Here is a 17,604-nt window from a genome sequence, read left to right as displayed (position 1 = left end):
AGTAACTTGTAAACCTCTTTGCATGCTAAATAATAATAATAATAATAATAATAATAATAGAGCAAAGTGTGGCCAGAAGTTTGGAGGGGAGACTAACCATTCCCTGAATTCTCAGCCATTTGCCCTCATAAAGAATTGGGCTGAACCGTGGTGGCACTTGGTAATACAGAGGCCCAGCACCTGGGAGGCAGAGATAGGCGGATCTCTGTGAGTTCCAGGCCAGCTTGGCGTTCTGAGCTAGTGCCAAGACAGGCTCGAAAGCTACACAGGGAAACCCTATCTCAGAAAACCAAATTAATTCATTAATTAATTAAGGGAGATTGCTCAGAATTATATACACATTTTATAAAGAGTACCTGAATACTTAAACCAGGCCCAGCACGGGTCTGGACCAGATGGGGTCCCATCACCCAGAGGGGAAGTGGATACATCCTCCCATCTCAAACCCAGAAGCTACTTCCAACAGAGTCTCTCTGGTAATACAAACCACTCTTGAGGCCAGGCCCTATGCCCAGCAGTAGGTGACCAATACAAAACCAGCCCGGTGGCATTTTTGGATGTTCTTTGTCAGGGCTTTTCTTATTTTAACCTTAAAGGTCATTTTCATATATTTTATGGTTTCTGGTTATGTGGTTTTGTGGGATTCTTGAGTGCAAATGTGCGTCTCTGTGGCCGTAGGTGTTTCTTGTGCTTTTTCTTTGACTATTTTTTCCATTTGTTTGCTTTATTCTATTTGATTTATTTTATTACTACTTTCCAGATGCCTGTGTGTTTTCTAACTAGAGAAAGAAAAGGCGTGGATTTGGATGGGAGGGGAGGTTGGGAGGACCTAGGAGGAGTTGGGGAAGGAAAATCATAATCAGAATATACTGTATGAAAAAAAGCTATATTAAATAAAATAAACACACACCCCAAAAAAAGAGAAAAGAAAAGCAAGCCTTAAAAGAAGCAGAAGCTACTGTGGAGGCTGGCCCTGCCCTTCCCCGCCCTACCTCCCGGGACACACTCAACTGTTCCTCTCTCACTTCCTCCCCCAACACAGAGTTCCCCCCCCCAACATGGCATCCGCTTTCTCTCTAACCCAAAAGCAAGGAAAACACAGTTCTCTCTCTCTCTCTCTCTCTCTCTCTCTCTCTTTCTCTCTCTCTCTCTCTCTCTCTCTCTCTCTCTCTCTGTGTGTGTGTGTGTGTGAGAGAGAGAGAGAGAGAGAGAGAGAGAGAGAGAGAGAGAGAGAGAGACTGACTGACTGTCCTGGCTGTCCTTGAACTCACCCTGTAGACTAGACTGGCCTTGAACTCACAGAGGTCCGCCTGCCTCTTCCTCCCTAGTGCTGGGATTTAAAGGTGTGCGCCACCCTCACGCGGCTCCATGGGGCTCAGTCTCACAAAACTCTGAGAACACTTAACCTGGATAAAGCAAAGAGTTGGTACTGTCTACTTGTTTCCTGTGGCCTGTGTAAACTTGAAAGTATGAACAAAGACATAAAATAATGTACAAACTCAGCATGGCAGGTCCCAGAGCCCCTAACAAGCCTACAGAAAGTATCAGATTCCCTATGCTCACTGCAGACACACGTGGGTCTTATGACTATTTAGAATTCCCATTTACTAGCCGGTTTGCTGGCAAAGGTCTGCAATCTCCAGCACTTGGGAAGCAGGCCTGAGCAGTATATCACGGCCACAGATTTCTGATTTACTATGGTAATGTCGCTACAATCAAAACGGATACCCATCTCTTATTTTGGAGCATGGTCAAGCTCATACATGCACACAGATACCTTCACCTCTCCGTGAAGAAAGAGTCAGTGCTCTATATTAAGGTTCTCTAGAGGAACAGAACTGATGTATCAAAGGGGAATTCATTAGAGTGGCTGGCAGGGTGTGGTCCAGCTAGTTCAACAATAACTGCCTCCTGACAGAAAGACCAAGAATCCAGTAGTTGTTAGTTCGTGAGATTGTATATCGTCAGGTGGCCTTCAGTCCCAAGGAAGTAGGGATTGCAATATAAGACCTTTTATTTTGTGGATGAAAAAAAAAATACAAGCCAGGAGATGTTAATAGGGATACCACCTATAGTTCCTAATGAATTCCTACATTCCAGTCATAATCACTAATAGTTGATACTATGAAAAAGACATAACTAGACTCTCTCAACGGGATTGACATCAAACCTTCCACATGTTTATAAAACATCCCCGGGTAATGATCAATGTACACCAAGCCTAAGAAGCATGGGAGGTTGAGAGAGATTTTTAGAACAAAATAATTTCCATTTACCTAATAGCTACCTGGACCAGGATTTCCTTGTACTGCTTAGTTATACTGATGAACATTTGGGAGTGGCATTACTGAATACGACTTGATATCATCAAATTCTGTTGGGGGAATTTTGAAAATATATTTCCTCGTGTACTTTGTATAGGCATTAAACATAATTAACCTATTGATACTAAACTTATCTTTGTTAGGATTGAGGCTGCACCAGCATTTTAAAAGAAGTGCAAAAGAAAAGAATATTCATGACTTTCTGGAACTTTCATTCTAAAGGGGTAGACAGAAAAAAAAATTGGTTATATAGTAACTAGTGAATCACGAACAGTAGTGAAAAACAATAAAGCAAGGGATAGACCTGATTTTGTGGGTAGACCCGCAGAGAGTTCAGGGATTCTGCAGGGAAGCCTGAGGCTCCAGGTGAGCATCAGGCTGCTGAAGATAATACCTGAGTAAAGACAGAAAGAAGGGGCTCACCAAGGGGTATTTAGGTCTAGGCAGACTCACAGAGCAGGAGCCACTGAAAAGTTCAAGCATCGTTTCTAGGACTAGCAAGAGTCTTCCATGACGGAAGCAGTGAATGAGGCGAGTTTAGGAGCAGAGAAGGAAGGCATGGAGGGGGGGGTGTGATCATATGCACAGGGTTTGTGCAGTCTTTAGATTCTACTATGAGGCAAGAATCCATTTAAATGTTTTGAGACATGGCCTGTTGTACTAACATGGTTGGAAGCAGGGCCATCTGGAGGCTGCATCAACCCACTTGAAATGCGGCATAGCTGACATTAGTTAGCACAGGGACCGTGGCTCAGTGGGATCAGTGCAGAAGATGTAACCACCAGATGACTGTCCTACGAAATAAAGGAAGAAGAGTTAAAGACGACTCAGCAATCTTGAGTCTGAACGAATACAAAAACGGAGTTGTTGAGAATCCACGTGAACAGTTTTGGGGAGCAGGGGAAAGCTAAGGGGGCCATTTTAGATGTGTGAACACGGCCGTGGGAAGTACACTAAGGAGACAAGCGTTATACCGCTTTGGATCGGACGAGATCAACCAGGCATACCGCTGGGACAAGCAACGCAAAGTCGGTGGTGGCACGGACAAGCGTGGCTTCAATGAAGTTGGTGGAGAACAAAAACCTGAATGGACTGAGTGAGAGGTAAGAAGTCCAGGGATTGGAAACATCAAAACAGGTATGCATCGCTTCCACCAGGGGGCTTATTGCTAGGGAGCAGAGGGGTGGGGGCTAACAGGTATGAGCCAGGAGCCTTCACAGCCAACATGGCTGACTTTAGATCTATCTCCATGGTGCAAAGCTATAACAAAATGTTCAGTAAAATGATACTTTCTCAGCATTTTTATTTGAGACAGGGTCTCATCTAATCTAGGTTGGCCTTCAACTTCTAATCCTTGAATTTCTTTTTTTGTTTGTTTGTTTTTGTTGTTTTTCAAGACAGGGTTTCTCTGTAGCTTTTAGAGCCTGTCCTGGAACTAGCTCTTGTAGACCTCGAACTCACAGAGATCTGCCTGCCTCTGCCTCCCGAGTGCTGGGATTAAAGGCGTGCGCCATCACCGCCCAGCATAATCCTCGAATTTCTAATCCTCTGGCTCTACCTCCCAAGTGTTGTGATTATAACCACTTTTACATGGTATTTATGACTGAGTTCAAGGCTTTGTGGGTACTAAGCCATCGTTCTACTGACTGAGCAATACTCACAGCTCCTTGCTAGCATCAGCTTTTAATTACATTTATTTATATCTCCCTGTGTATGGGGAAGTGGGGAGCAATAGAAAGACGGAGTCAGAGAGACGGAAAGAGATCAGAGGAAAAGCGGGCGCTGGATCGCTGTTCCCCACTATGTGGATCCCAAGACCACACTCAGGGTTTCAGACTTGTTGGCAAGAGCCTTTACCAACCTCGCCACACCCATGGCTCCCAGCATTATTAAGGAAACAATGCCTTGCTCTTTCATTTGAAATATATTTAGAATATAATATTTTCCTTTTCTATCTAATAAACTGTGTTTGCAGTATTAAGGAAACAATGTTTTGCTCTTTCATTTGAAATATGTTTAAAATATAGTATTTTCCTTTTCTATCTAATAAACTGTGTGTGCAATTTTTCCTCCCCCACTGACAGGCGCCCGGTTTCTCTTGCTCAGTTGCAGCTCACTTTTTAAAAGACTCTTTTATCTTACTCAGTTCTTCCAGAAAATTTTGCCATAATTCAAAATCCTTACAGGATTTTGTAAGGGAAAACTGGTGTGTGGTGGGGTAAACATTATTTAGGATGCGTCATAATTTTTTTTAAATAATTAAAAGAATATTTGCCTCAAACTCTCTGATATACAGGGCCTCTGCCTCCCCAGTGCTGGGATTAAAGGCCTGGGCCACCAACTGTGTAGCCCTGGCTGACCTTGAACTCACAGAGATTTCCTGCACACTGAGAATAAAGGCGTGTACCGCCACACTGGCCTTCAGTTTCTTTATAATACTTAAATTCTCCTTTCAGAGCTGGTTAAGACTTCAACTTTAGACTCTAAAATTTTACAAGACTTAAAATGTTGGTCTCTGTTTCCAGTAAAGATTCCTGAGAGCAGTTTCGTTTTGGCTTTGTTGGAGTAACCCCCCTACACACACACACACACACACACACACACACACACACACCACAGACACACACGGTAAGTTTCCCAGAGGGAAACTCCACATGCTTACATATCCAAAGGTCTCAGTGTTCACTCATATATTTTGGGGATGTGTAAAAGTGTAGGATTGTGATTCTTTGCTCAAGATTTGTAAGAAACCAACAGGGAAGATGTTTCTGAACATACATGAGTGTAGAAGGAAATAGACCTCTCAATTCTGGAGAATCAGGGAGACGTTCATTCTATTAAATCAGTTTCTTTAGTGGGGAAGTCTGTGTAAGCGTTTGTTTTACTGTAGGCTGGACAAACAGCCACCCACAACTGGACTCTATTCCCAGCTCTTCTGCACAGCAGTTTCTGTGTGTGCGGGCACATGCACCACGTTGGTTCTTTCCTTACGCATTTATATGAGTTCCAGACATGAGCTCAGGCCCTCAGGTTTATGTGGGCATCATTTTATCAACTGAGCCATCTCACCGACTCTCTATATTATTATTTTTAGATTATAAAAGTACGTGTGTCCTGATATGGGAATGAGGCCGGGATGTGGGGAAATGAGGAAGGGCTTCACCTACCATGCAGAAAGCCCTGGGTTTGAAATTCTGGACCAGCTAGATAATAAATATGTGTACTGTGGTCAGGTTTTTTTTTTTATAATGAAAGCCCACATATCTGTTCTCAAACTGACCATTGGGATGGATATTTACCATGTAATGGCAGGGTACTTGGGGCTTGAGATGAAGATGTAGGAGAAGAATTTTAATTTTCCATTTATCCACTTTATCTGATTTGAAGTTTTTGAATTTTCTGATTAATAACCGATAGGCATATAGGTTTTTGCTGCCAGTACACACCTTTATTTTTCTCTCTTCTTCTTTTATTTTATTTGGCACTGTTGCCCACACGTCACGTGCCTCTCCTCAGTACGTCTTCCCTACGATGTTCTTTTTTAAGTTACGGGAATGTCCATATGTCTGATTGCCTGTCTGCTTCTTCTAGGTACTGAAAGTCTTTGTGTGCTCTGAGGGGATTATGCGTTGTCTAGCTGTCTGGAAAGCAAAGGGCCGTGTACATAAAGCAGAAAGGAGAAGTGAGCTAGATCCTGACAGAAACTGAAGCCACTGGTTGATGAACCAAACCCCCAGGGCAGGGTTCCTGTATCACCATCTAACTAGGGCAAAGGGAACTAGATAAAGGCTTAGGGGAAAAGCAAGAGCTATGAGCTCACTGATTCCATTTAGGGGAGATCACTTCTAGGTAGGGAAGCACCGCACTAATGTCCCTTTGTCCCTTCCCCGTGACTTATTGCTCAGCTGTCCTGTGTGGGTGGGTCGAACAGAAGAGGCAGGGACCCTTAAAAGGGAAACAGTGCAGGTGCCCTTGTGAGTGTAAGACAAATCAAGAGCTTGCTTTTTAAAGTCTGAAAAGGAAAAATACCAAAAGATGCACACAGGCACACACAGACACACACAGACACACACACACACACACGGCGGGGGTGGGGCCAATAGACAGACGCTCGTTTCTTTCCCAGTGTGAGCAGCACAGGTCTTCAAGGGGCTCCTACTCCCATCATTCAAGGACCCAGGTTCCTTCCATTTCCCAGGCAGCTCAGGGCCCCAAAACTGGGCTGTGATCGGGTTTAGCGCTCACACCCACAGAAAGGGAGAGAGCAACTACAAGGCAAATTACTTCTCTTTTAGGCACAGTAGAAGAGAACTTCTCCAGGAGGGACACATTTCAGCCTCCAAAGTGTTGTCATAGATTATGAGAACCATCTACGCCTTTTACAACCCACTGTAGCGAATGGGTAAGTGAAAGAGGCTAAAATCCATATCCCCTCCCCCACAACAATGCTAGGCAGCTGTAACAAGTGATCGAAGCTTCAGGAAAGTTGAGTTAGGAGTGGATTGGCTCTCATATTATCTCTAATGCAAACAAACAAACAAGCAAACAAAATCAGTGAAGCACCAAGAGGCCAGGGCATGTTTTAAGGTCAGAAAATGACGTAATGAAAGGAAAACCAGGACCCAAATCTTCCATTTCTTATCCCTTGTTACTGACCCTCCTTCCCAAAGTCCTTTATCATTTGCCAAACATTACGTTCTTGTTTTGTTTTGTTTTGTTTTTAGACAAGATTATCACATTGTCCAAAGGCTAGCTTGGAGCTCACTGCGTAGCCTGCACTGGCCAGGAACTCAGAGCAGTCCTCCTGCCTCTGCCTCTTAAGTGCTGGGGTTATAAGGATGAGCCACCACACTGGCTGTGTTCTTCATTTAACCCAAAAGGGTGTAAGCTGAAGATGGTGGCATCTCTCTAAGCAAGTGAACCTGAACCGTTAAGCTGTTTCTTTGCCAACACAATTCAACCTTTTAGCCTCTTTCTATAGGAAGAAACAGTCACGAGGATTAATCTTTGGGTATGAATTAGACACGTAAAAATGCTCATCAAAACCTAGTAGCTTCAAAACAGCATCTATATACTTTCATGATGTCATCTAGGAGTGACTTCTGGTGGCCTTGTCTGCAAACATTCACATGCTCAAGTCACCGTGATGGCTCAACTGAGCCTCAAGGGTCTCAGGAGACCTCATTCACACATCCGGCAGCTGGTGGCTCTGCACCGGGACACCTGTTATTCACCATAGTGTCTTCTGTCCTCTGGAAAGTGATACCGGGTTTCACAGCAAGATGATGTCAGAGTTTCAGGAGGGAGCTAGACACTACCATTCTAAAGGCATAGACCCCGGAAATAGCAGCATTTGCATTTGTTGTGTTTTGTCGACTGTCCAATCTAGATCTAAGGGAATGAGATAACATCCGTGTCTTTTTCCTTTCGTCCCCAGCTTTATCCAAGTCACCTGACAAGACTTCAAATGCTACAACTTACTTCACTTAACAGGAACAGGAGAGAAGAGTGGAATTCATTCCAGCCAGGGGATAGCTTCTAAAAACAAGCACACCTATCTCCCTCATACTGTGTAGGTTTGGACTTAGTCCCAAAGCCTCATTTGTCAGCAAGGGGAGGGATCTGGAGAAGCAGCAGGAGCCAAGCCAGAAGCTGGCAAACCGCTCATTCGCTACAGAAGAGCAGATGTAGATTAAAAAACATCTGTGAGGGAAGGGGGAAAAAGAAACTGAGGCAGAGATCTGAGAGAAAAGATACAGACAGGGGAAAAAAATGTAAGAACAAAAGCCAGAGACTGCAGAGCAGGGCATTTGGGGAATGTCTGATGAAGTCAAGAATCCAACAGAGCTAGGATAGGGGAGGGGCACTAGATAAGGAGGAAGAAGGGGAGAAGAGAGCCTTGCCTGATAAGGAGTGCTGGGAGGGAAGAGACCGGAAGCAAGGGCACCGGAAGTCTGGGCTCCTGAACTCCAGCCCAGTGCTTTGCTGAAGGACTCGTGGGACGGTCTTATATATAGCTCTAACAGTGACAGATTCCAATGGAAATGACACACGGGGCAAAGTCTGGAGGAAGCTCTGTTCGAACTTCTCCCAAGGGAGTCACGAGTGATAACACCTGGTAGAAAATGCTGCCCTCAGCGGAAGTGGAAGTGCGGTGCTGCCCTCAGCGGAAGTGCGTTACAGACTTGGTGGGCTGGTTCTGAGTGCCTGGCACACTAGTACTCCCCTTAGGGTGCAGACCCAAGTCCCTGAGTACCAGAAGGAAAGTACTGACTGAGGACTGTGTTGTTTAAGCATAAGAAGTCACACATAATTCAGAGAATGGGTGGGAACTCTCCTGGACCCTAAGCTTCCAGATGCCAGTCAAGGGGCCAGACTTGTAAGCGGATCTTTCTAGAAATAGCATCTTTTTTTTTTTGAAGGCAGGATTTCTCTGTGTAGCACTGGCTGTCCTGGAAGTAGCTCTTGTAGACCAGGCTGACCAGGCTGGCCTTGAACTCACAGTGATCCACCTGCCTCTACCTCTCCAGTGATGGGATTAAAGGCGTGCACCACCACCACACCGCAAAGAGACAGCAATCTTGTGCCTACTGTTAACTACTCTTTGTACACAAGTCCACAGAGAGCGACTCAAACTAGAGTGGAATAGGAGGCAGGAGACTCAGCCAAGAAACAGTCTCTGTAGCTAGTACAACCAAAGGTAAATCACGAGGCAGAGGAGCTAAGACGGAGAGCAAGGACCAAACCAACAGCAGAATTCAGAAGCCGGGGAGTTAAACTGAGCACAGAGAAGTCTTCACTTGCACAGAAGAATGAGGGGCTGTCTATATGGTAACAACCTCAGCAGCGCCTTTGAGGAACTGGAGGTCTTCCTTAACTCTGGAGGTGAGTGACCCATGTTCCAGTTCTACATGAGGCCTGGTTGTTCCACCGAAATACCCACACACTTGCCTTCTCCTTATTCTGCAGAACTGTAGTAAATCCAAGTTCCCCAAGATCAGAGGCACATACATCTGTGTCCCCTGAAACCCAAAGCACGTCAGTCGCCTATCATGGGTGCCACCCACGGAAGACGTCGGTAGACTTTCCTGAGAAAAAGCTAGGATGGTAGTCAAGAGACAATTGGCCAGTCAGATAAAGGACTGTGACCCTCAGGAAATTTTCCTCCAAGACGGCTATGTAGCCATGCCTCGGCTCCATCAAGCTACTCACAAAATATTCTAATGAAAAATCTTTATTTATTTTAACTTGGCTACTAGAGTCCACTCGGCCTTCAGTCTCTGGTCTTCCTGCCTCGCCACAAGGACTCCGTACCCAGCAAGAGTATCGTTTGCATATTCTATGAAGCTCCTCTGACCACTTCCCATGCTCTTGCTGAGTGCTGGGGCCCCTTTGAGTGAGCCCTGTCCACTGCACAACTCTTCCGGGTCTTGTCATATGATGTAATATTTATTAAATATATTATGCTAGGATATTTATATGCTTATCTTGAGCATACTGTGTGCCTGACACATAGCAAAATGCTTCAAAAGGGTAATGCTTTAAAAGATGTGTGCTTTGAACAAATGAAGGCACACATAAACCAAGAAACAGTATAATGTGTTATATAGTGGAGTTCTGATACCAAAATCAAAAATCCTCGATTAAAACATTCCATTTTCACGTCTCATGCTTGAAACAATATCTCTTAACTATTAGGGTGCCTGGTATTCCCCCAAATACATTGCTCCCCCTTTTTGTCTTTTTGTTTTTGGTTTTTTTTTTTTTTTTTTTTTTTTTGGTTTTTCGAGACAGGATTTTTTTCTGTGGCTTTGGAACCTGTCCTGAAACTAGCTCTTGTAGACCAGGCTGTTCTCGAACTCACATAGATCCATCTGCCTCTACCTCCTAAGTGCTAGGATTAAAGGGGTGCACCACCACCACCTGGCTTTTTTGGCTTTTCAGACAGAGTTTCTCCATGTAGCCCTGGCTGTTCTGGAACTCACTCTGTAGACCATGCTGGGCTTGAACTCACAAAGATCCTCCTGCCTCTGCCGCCAAAGTGCTGGCATTAAAGGTGTGAGCCAATACTCCCAGGCTCCCTACTTCTTTAATGAGATTATTAGTTTCCACAGGTTAAAGTGGATACACTGGCATTAACTGTAATAAATCCCCCAGAGAGGAAGCAAATTCTTTTGAATTGTGGAAAGGCTTAGCTATTCCCCAGCTATGAAAGTCTAGTGCCGACTGCACACTGTTCAAGAGTATCCAAGTGTGTTTACACGAGAAGGCAAACACAGCCCAGTACTGCATAGCACTTTCTAGATGAAAGCACTTCCAACCTTGGGACTTCACGTGTGCACGTGTTTTCAAATGGGCTTTCCCAAGGAGGCTGATTTTAAGTACTATCACTTCCCTAAGCTGACACTTCCGGAACTACAATGAATTCCCTAAAGAATTTAAGGTGGAGATATGGCCATAGCACCAATATCACCAGACTATCTTTCGGGGAGGGTCTCTTGAGTCTAGCTCTTTAAACGCTGGTAGGTGTGCATTGTGAGTGCCTTTTATTTGCCCAGGTTTTCAGAACAAAAGCCTTTGGTTGGACACTCTGATCAGTAGTGCTCTGGTTTATAGATGAACATTCATGTGAATTATACAAAATGAATTCCCAGAAATTGGAGACAGAATTTGTTTTTCCGGATAGCATCACCTGAATCTGAAGTTCGTTAGAATTAACTTTACATTTTCAAGAGAATGGAAGCGTGTGTGGACAGCAATGGGCTATGGTTGCTGGCTTCATATGTACATACGAAGGACAGGGTGGCAGGGTCAGAGAAGAAAACACTGTTTTCTTGAAACATTTCCTTTGTGTTAGGCACTTGGCATCCACTCTCCTGGAATCCCCGCAGCACACTCTCTAAAGCAGAATTTATTACCCACATTCCACAGAACTAAAATTTCAGCCATATTTCATTGCCTGTGTCTCTACCAGTCAGCCTGAGAGACAGCAATAGCGTGTCATAAGACTCAAATCCTCCTAGTCAGGTGGAGCTCACACTCAGTAATAACCCCCCGTGGGTGGCAACAGTCAGCAAACCGTGGGCAAGCTGTTTGTCTGTTCTGTTACCTAAGGCTGCATTCCAGATGCAGGGGCAGAGCTGAACACGTGGTCTGCCGAGTTCAAAATATTTACAACCCATCCCGTTCTGAGAGACCGTGCTGAGCCCTGGCACAGAACCAATCAGGAGGCAGTGCCAGTGTAAGAAAAGTAATTCAAAATCCAGCATGCCCTGGAAAGGGGATGTTTTATGGGTGCATGGGAAACCCGCTGACTCAGCTTCAATCTAAAGACAGTGTTCTAAAGTCAGTCAACTCTCCTTGGCTTGCTCTCTCATCTCTAGAGGAATCTCACCTTAAGTACCATTCCAGGATGATGACCACCGAAAATACATACAAGGAAACACACATTTAGTTATCACGAATGTAGCCATGTTATACGTTGTTCAGTATTTTAGATTCAAATCATCACATCATGCAATTGATTAGTATGATTGTCCTATACAAGTGGGATTATATGGAGAGATTAATAAAACAGGATTTATAAACTTTACAGTAGGATTCTCACTGGCCCTAAGGGGGAAAAAAACCAGTTTATTGAAAAACGTTCTAGTTGAGAAAACAGATAATCAACCTCTCAAGCTCCATTATGCTATCAGAATCTCCTTCATATCAAATAACTTCAGATAATAAGTAGACTTAATTGATGGAAGAGGTTTGCAGTGTTCAATGATTTGTTTTCAATAAGTATACTCTTTATTTGGTCCTACACCAAGAGGGCAAAATAAGTCAAAGAACATAAATGCAGAATGAGTTTGTTTTCTTTTTAAACATTTGTGTGTGTGTGATGTGTTTGCATACGTGCATGTATGATATGTATGTATTGTGATGTATGTGTAATATGTGTGTGTGCTATGTATGTGTATTTGTGATGTAGGTGCTTGTGTGTGTAATGTGTATGCATATGTGAATGTATGATGTGTATGTATTGTGATGTATGTGTAATGTGTGTATGTGTGTGTATACTATATATGTGTGTTTGTGATGTAGGTGCTTGTGTGTGTGATGTGTGTGCATATGTGCATGTATGATGTGTATGTATTGTGATGTATGTATAATGTGTGTATTGTATGCTATGTATGTGTGTTTGTGATGTGGATGCTTATGTGTGTGATGTGTATGCATATGTGTATTATGATGTGTATGTATTGTGATGTATGTGTAATGTGTGTATGTGTGTGCTATGTATGTGTGTTTGTGATGTGGGTGCTTATGTGTGTGATGTGTATGTATATGTGTATTATGATGTGTATGTATTGTGATGTATGTGTAATGTGTGTATGTGTGTGTGTGCTATGCATGTGTGTTTGTGATGTGGGTGCTTATGTGCGTGATGTGTATGTATGTGCATATGTTTGTGTGTGTGTGTGTGTGTGTGTGCACGCGCGCGCGCGATGTGTGTACCATGGCATGTGTGTAGAAGTTAGAAGACAGCATGGAGGAGTTGGGTCTGTTATTTCACCTTCACGCGGGCCCCAGGGATGGGATACAGGCTTTCAGGTTTGTATAGCAAGTGCTTCACCCACTGGGCCATCTTGCTAGCCCTAGGAATGATTTTAACAATGATTCACTAGAAATTGCAGAACAGGAAGCAGCAGAGTTGACGCCAATTATCTGGGCCTTACTTAATCCAATCACTTCACTTCTGAATCAATGCGGAAGATGCCATGCTGGGCATGGAACAAGAAATAAAATAGAGACAGATTAAGTATAAATTAAAGAATTTTAAATAATTCTTAAACAATTTTTTCTTAACCTGAAACTTTACAATAACTGGCAATACTAAACGTGCCTTATTTCAGCCACTTTTATATGCTTCTACTTTTGGGCAATTTTGGATTTATAGAAACCTACAAAAGTAATACAGATTTCCTATATATCGCTCAAAGGGATTTCCCTATTGCTGGTATTATACTTTAATGGGAAATACTTGCTATAATTAATGAACCAGTTCCTAATGGCAGCCCATACCGTCGTCAGCTTACTTAAGTTTTTATCTAATGTGCTTTCTAGGTTACCTTATGCTACTTGTCTCTGAACCAATTAAATATTGGCTGGAGAAACTCGAGGACTAAGAGTGATTTAATCTGGGTCGAGCACTGGCCACAGTCGGTGAGCAGAGGACCTCAAGGGTGGGGCTAAACAGACGGCAAACCAGCCAGTGAACTCAGTGAGCTGCACAGGGCTTTCTGAGGAAGAGTTCACTAAGAACACACATCACACACACGCACACACACACACGTATGCACAGACACACACATGCAGACACACGCACGTGTACACACACAAATCAGTGAACTGAAAAGCTTGTTTTTATTATTCATGAACATGACAGATTCAGCAAGTTATGTGTGGCTAAAGGTGTTCCCAATTGTTTAATATTCCTTAAAGGTCTCTCTAGAAAGTTCTCAGATTCCTAAGATTCAGTAAAACAGAAAAATCTCTAACAGTTAGTTACTTAGCTGTCTTTCTAGTCTGCTGATATACATGCATAAACCCACGCTCTACTTACTACCAAGTCTTTCTTTATCATCCTCTTTTAAATTAAACTACTCCTTTTTAGAGAAGAAAATGCAGTCACGTGACTACAAATTAAAAATGTGCCAAGATTTTCCAGGCTTCTCTCCTCTCTCCCCGTTCTACAGCCGTCTGAGTGCCTTCAGTCACCACGGCTGCCGCTTTCTTGGGTGTCCTATCAGAGACGAACTACACTTTTGTAAGTAAGCTTACATGTGTATTTTCTCTATTTTTTGCCCCTCATTCTAAAAGGTTCCTTGAGTGTTTCATATAATGTGTTTGAGCATTCTCGCTGTGTCTCCCAGCTCTTCCCAATCTTGTATACCCTTTCTTCTTTAAACCTGCCAAGTCGTATTCACGCTGCCCGGATATTTTGGATGTGACCCTCACTGGAACACGGGCAACCTGCAAGGGGACATACCCTGAAAACACTTTTTCTCCTCCCTCCCTCCCTTTCTCTCTCCCTTCCACCTTCCTTCCCGCTCTCCCTCCCTCTCCGGAGCTACCAATTGGCAATAGCCTCTTAGCTAGGGGTGGAACATTGTGCTCACCTCTCCTCCCCGTGCTGGGATGCTCTCTGACTTGGGCTTCTACAGATCTTAGACTGTCATTTCTGTTGTGAGTTCCTATGTGCTCATATGTGAGTTCCTGCTGTGTTCGGAAAACACCATTTCCACCACATCTGGCTCTTAGCGTCTTTATGACCCGTCTTCCACAGTGGGCCTTGAGTCTTAGGAAGAGGCCGTGTGATGAAGATGGCCCATTGTGGGCTTTGCCCTCCAAGCCTCATTCTCTGCACCTTAGTCAGTTATGCATCTCTGTGTTAAGTGGCCTCTCCTGCAAGGAGCTATGAGGCTGAGAGATGCATTAATCTATGAACGCAAGTCTTTCGGGAACAGCTTAGCGCTACATCCATGCAACCGAATAATAGAAGCAGGCTCTCCCCTAGAGCTTATGAACTATGTGCATTTTGCTTCTGTTCCCTTAAAATTAGCCCCAACAGTCTTTCCATGACAATGGGATAGCTTGCTCATTCTTGTCTGATCGGAATTTACTAATAATCCTCTATTGATAGAACAAGAAATTTCCAATATTTTGATATTATCAACCGAGAGGAGTTTCATTCACCAACATTTCATGTTCCCTCCAACAATTTGTTCACTGATTAAGAGCAGTCACCAAGATAGTCTTCGTGTTCAATGTCTGAGCAAAGCTACTAGGTTCCTGGGGATTCTAAGGATTGTATATGCCTGACATTTTGTAAATATTCCCTGATAGAGTTTTGTTTTTTTTTTTTTTAGTTGTAACCCACAGTACACTTTAGCTGACTCCCATTGACAAGGGCCAGGAAAGCTAAACACATTCTTTTCTATGTATCATCCCATAGCTGAAGCTAATACACCCTGATTAAGCTCTAAGCAGCTATCCAAATCAGTGCTGACTGCAGGAGCCCAAGACTTAGCAATAAAAGCCCCTTCATGGGCTGGAGACATGGCTCAGAGGTTGAGAGCACTGACTACTCTTCCGGAAGATCTGGGTTCAATTCCCAGCAACCACATGGCGGCTCACAACTGCCTGCGGCACCAACTCCGGGGACACACAAGTGTCACACAGACATACACGCAGGCAAAAGGATCATCTCCATAACCTGGGAGCTCAGTGAGGGACCCACAATGATAAGCAATACGAAGACAACCAGGGATTAGGAAGATGGCTCAGCCATTAACTTAAGCCTGTAGGCCTCTTCGGGAGGAAGTTCAGTTCCCAGCACCCACAATCAGGCGGCTCATTGCCTCCTGCCGCTTCGGTTCCAGGGGTCTGATGCTTCTGGCTTCCACAGGCCGGCACACACAGACACAAACCCAAACAAAAATATATAGATGATTAAAACCTAAAATTTTAAAAAGAAGCCCGCTAACCTTGGGTGAGCATCCACGGAATGCCAGATACTTGCTGAGAGCTCTGTGGCGTTCTTTTCTTAGATCACATCTCTCTGCAGATTTACAATGGGTCCTGTCGTCCCTTCCTTTCCGCCCCGCCCTGACTACCAGCACGAATTCTTGTGACACTCGCTGGCTCCTTTGTCCCGAGAACTATTAAAATAAGAACACCCTGCCACCGAGAACACAGCAAACTGGACCAATCTTGCTTGACACACCTTGTGGACTGGCTTTGTTACGTTCTTCACAGGATAAACTTTTCACGAGGCCGGGAAGAAAACATTTGTTTCATGAGGGTGGGGACAGAATGGTGTGGTGGAGAGGGCTCCACAATCGCAAAGTTGGCACGGGTCTGGCAGACGCTTGGAGGCTTCCTGGTCGTATTGGGGATGTAAGTGCCATTCTTCCAACTTTTAATAATCCCTTATAAATGTATGGGGAAATCAAGGCCCGGGTGGATTTTTCAAGTCGGCAATCATTAATAATAATTAACTTTACTTAATGGTTCATTAGGTAGCAGCACACTCAAGGATCAGGAACGCCTAATCAATGCATTAAACCGTCTCCAGACATTGATTAAGGGTACTTATGAGGGTGGCTTCGGATTGCACCTTTTAATTAATAATTAAATTATAATTAATACTGAGACCAACTGGTTTCCTAGAGATTTCCTTTCAAAGGAGATCCTATGTTGGGGTTTAATTATCAGGTAAGAGTCATGCTTCCCAGTGGTGCTTCCTCAAGCCCCGGACCCTCAGACTGCGGACCTCCACCTAATCGCCGCGAGGCTGGCAAGAGGGGCATTCTGCTCGGGCTGGACAGACAGACAGCCCAGGCAATGACACACTTAGCCAGACAGAAGCAACAGGCAACCTCACTCTTACTGTGTCCAGCTTTAAAACTCATGAGCAACTTGTTGGTTTTCAAACGTCTGAGCTTCCATGGGGTACTGGCCTGGGCTCATTCGTTGTATGTGGTTCCTTTAACTGGATGAGTTCAGTTCGCTGGAGGGAGTATCTGGAGCTGAAGCGGAAGAGACTCCCGTGGTGTCCCACCATAGCTCTGGATATAGTCCGTAAGCAGAAACACACAAGTGGCCACAGCTGATGTATTTCCAGACAGTGACAGGAGCCTTATTGGAAGTGAGCATCCATGTCCAGGCAAAGCTTGTTCCCCATGGAGCATCGAGCCCAGAGAACTTCTATGTTGTTGTTGTTTGGTTTGGTTTGGTTTGGTTTTTCGAGACAGGGTTTCTCTGTAGCTTTGAAGCCTGTCCTGGATCTAGCCCTTGTAGACCAGGCTGGCCTCGAACCCACGGAGATCCGCCTGCCTCTGCCTCCCGAGTGCTGGGATTAAAGGCGTGCACCACCACCTGGATTGCGCCCAGGAAGCTTTAAAAACTTCTCAGCTGCTTGGGAACTGTCTAATGTATCTTGTTTGATAAGATTCCCAAGTCACTGGAAAAATGAAAATAAAAAGCCATTTTGTTTCGGCTTCCTTTTGAGTAAAACAGAACGTGAAAATTGCGTGCCAGAGAGTAGCATTTCAGAACCGTGTGCGCTTTGATAACTGCGTGGAATCCTGTTCCCTATATGGGAGGGGGAGCCCTGCTAAGGCGACAGGCTGAACTTGTACTGTACCTCAAAACCGCACGGGAAGTTGAGGCTTACAGGAACTTAAAAATTGCCTGTTCTTCCTGAAGGTCCCTTATTGGAGCCCCAAGA

The 17,604-nt window shown here is 44.2% G+C and overlaps 1 long non-coding RNA gene across 1 annotated transcript; it reads left to right on the top strand.

Annotated features, from left to right (window-relative positions):
* Positions 1-1,238: 1,238 nt before the first annotated feature.
* LOC125414211 (uncharacterized) lies at positions 1,239-9,993 on the top strand. The gene is made up of 3 exons (XR_007236188.3): positions 1,239-3,427; positions 6,620-6,726; positions 7,762-9,993. It is a non-coding gene; the product is annotated as an uncharacterized LOC125414211 (long non-coding RNA).
* Positions 9,994-17,604: the final 7,611 nt, after the last annotated feature.

This window comes from Myodes glareolus, chromosome 27 (assembly GCF_982192425.1).
Source record: "Myodes glareolus chromosome 27, mMyoGla1.1, whole genome shotgun sequence".
Classification (NCBI taxonomy): Eukaryota; Metazoa; Chordata; class Mammalia; order Rodentia; family Cricetidae; genus Myodes; species Myodes glareolus.
Note: the sequence above shows the minus strand (reverse complement) of the source record. Positions and strands in the feature narration are given on the sequence as shown.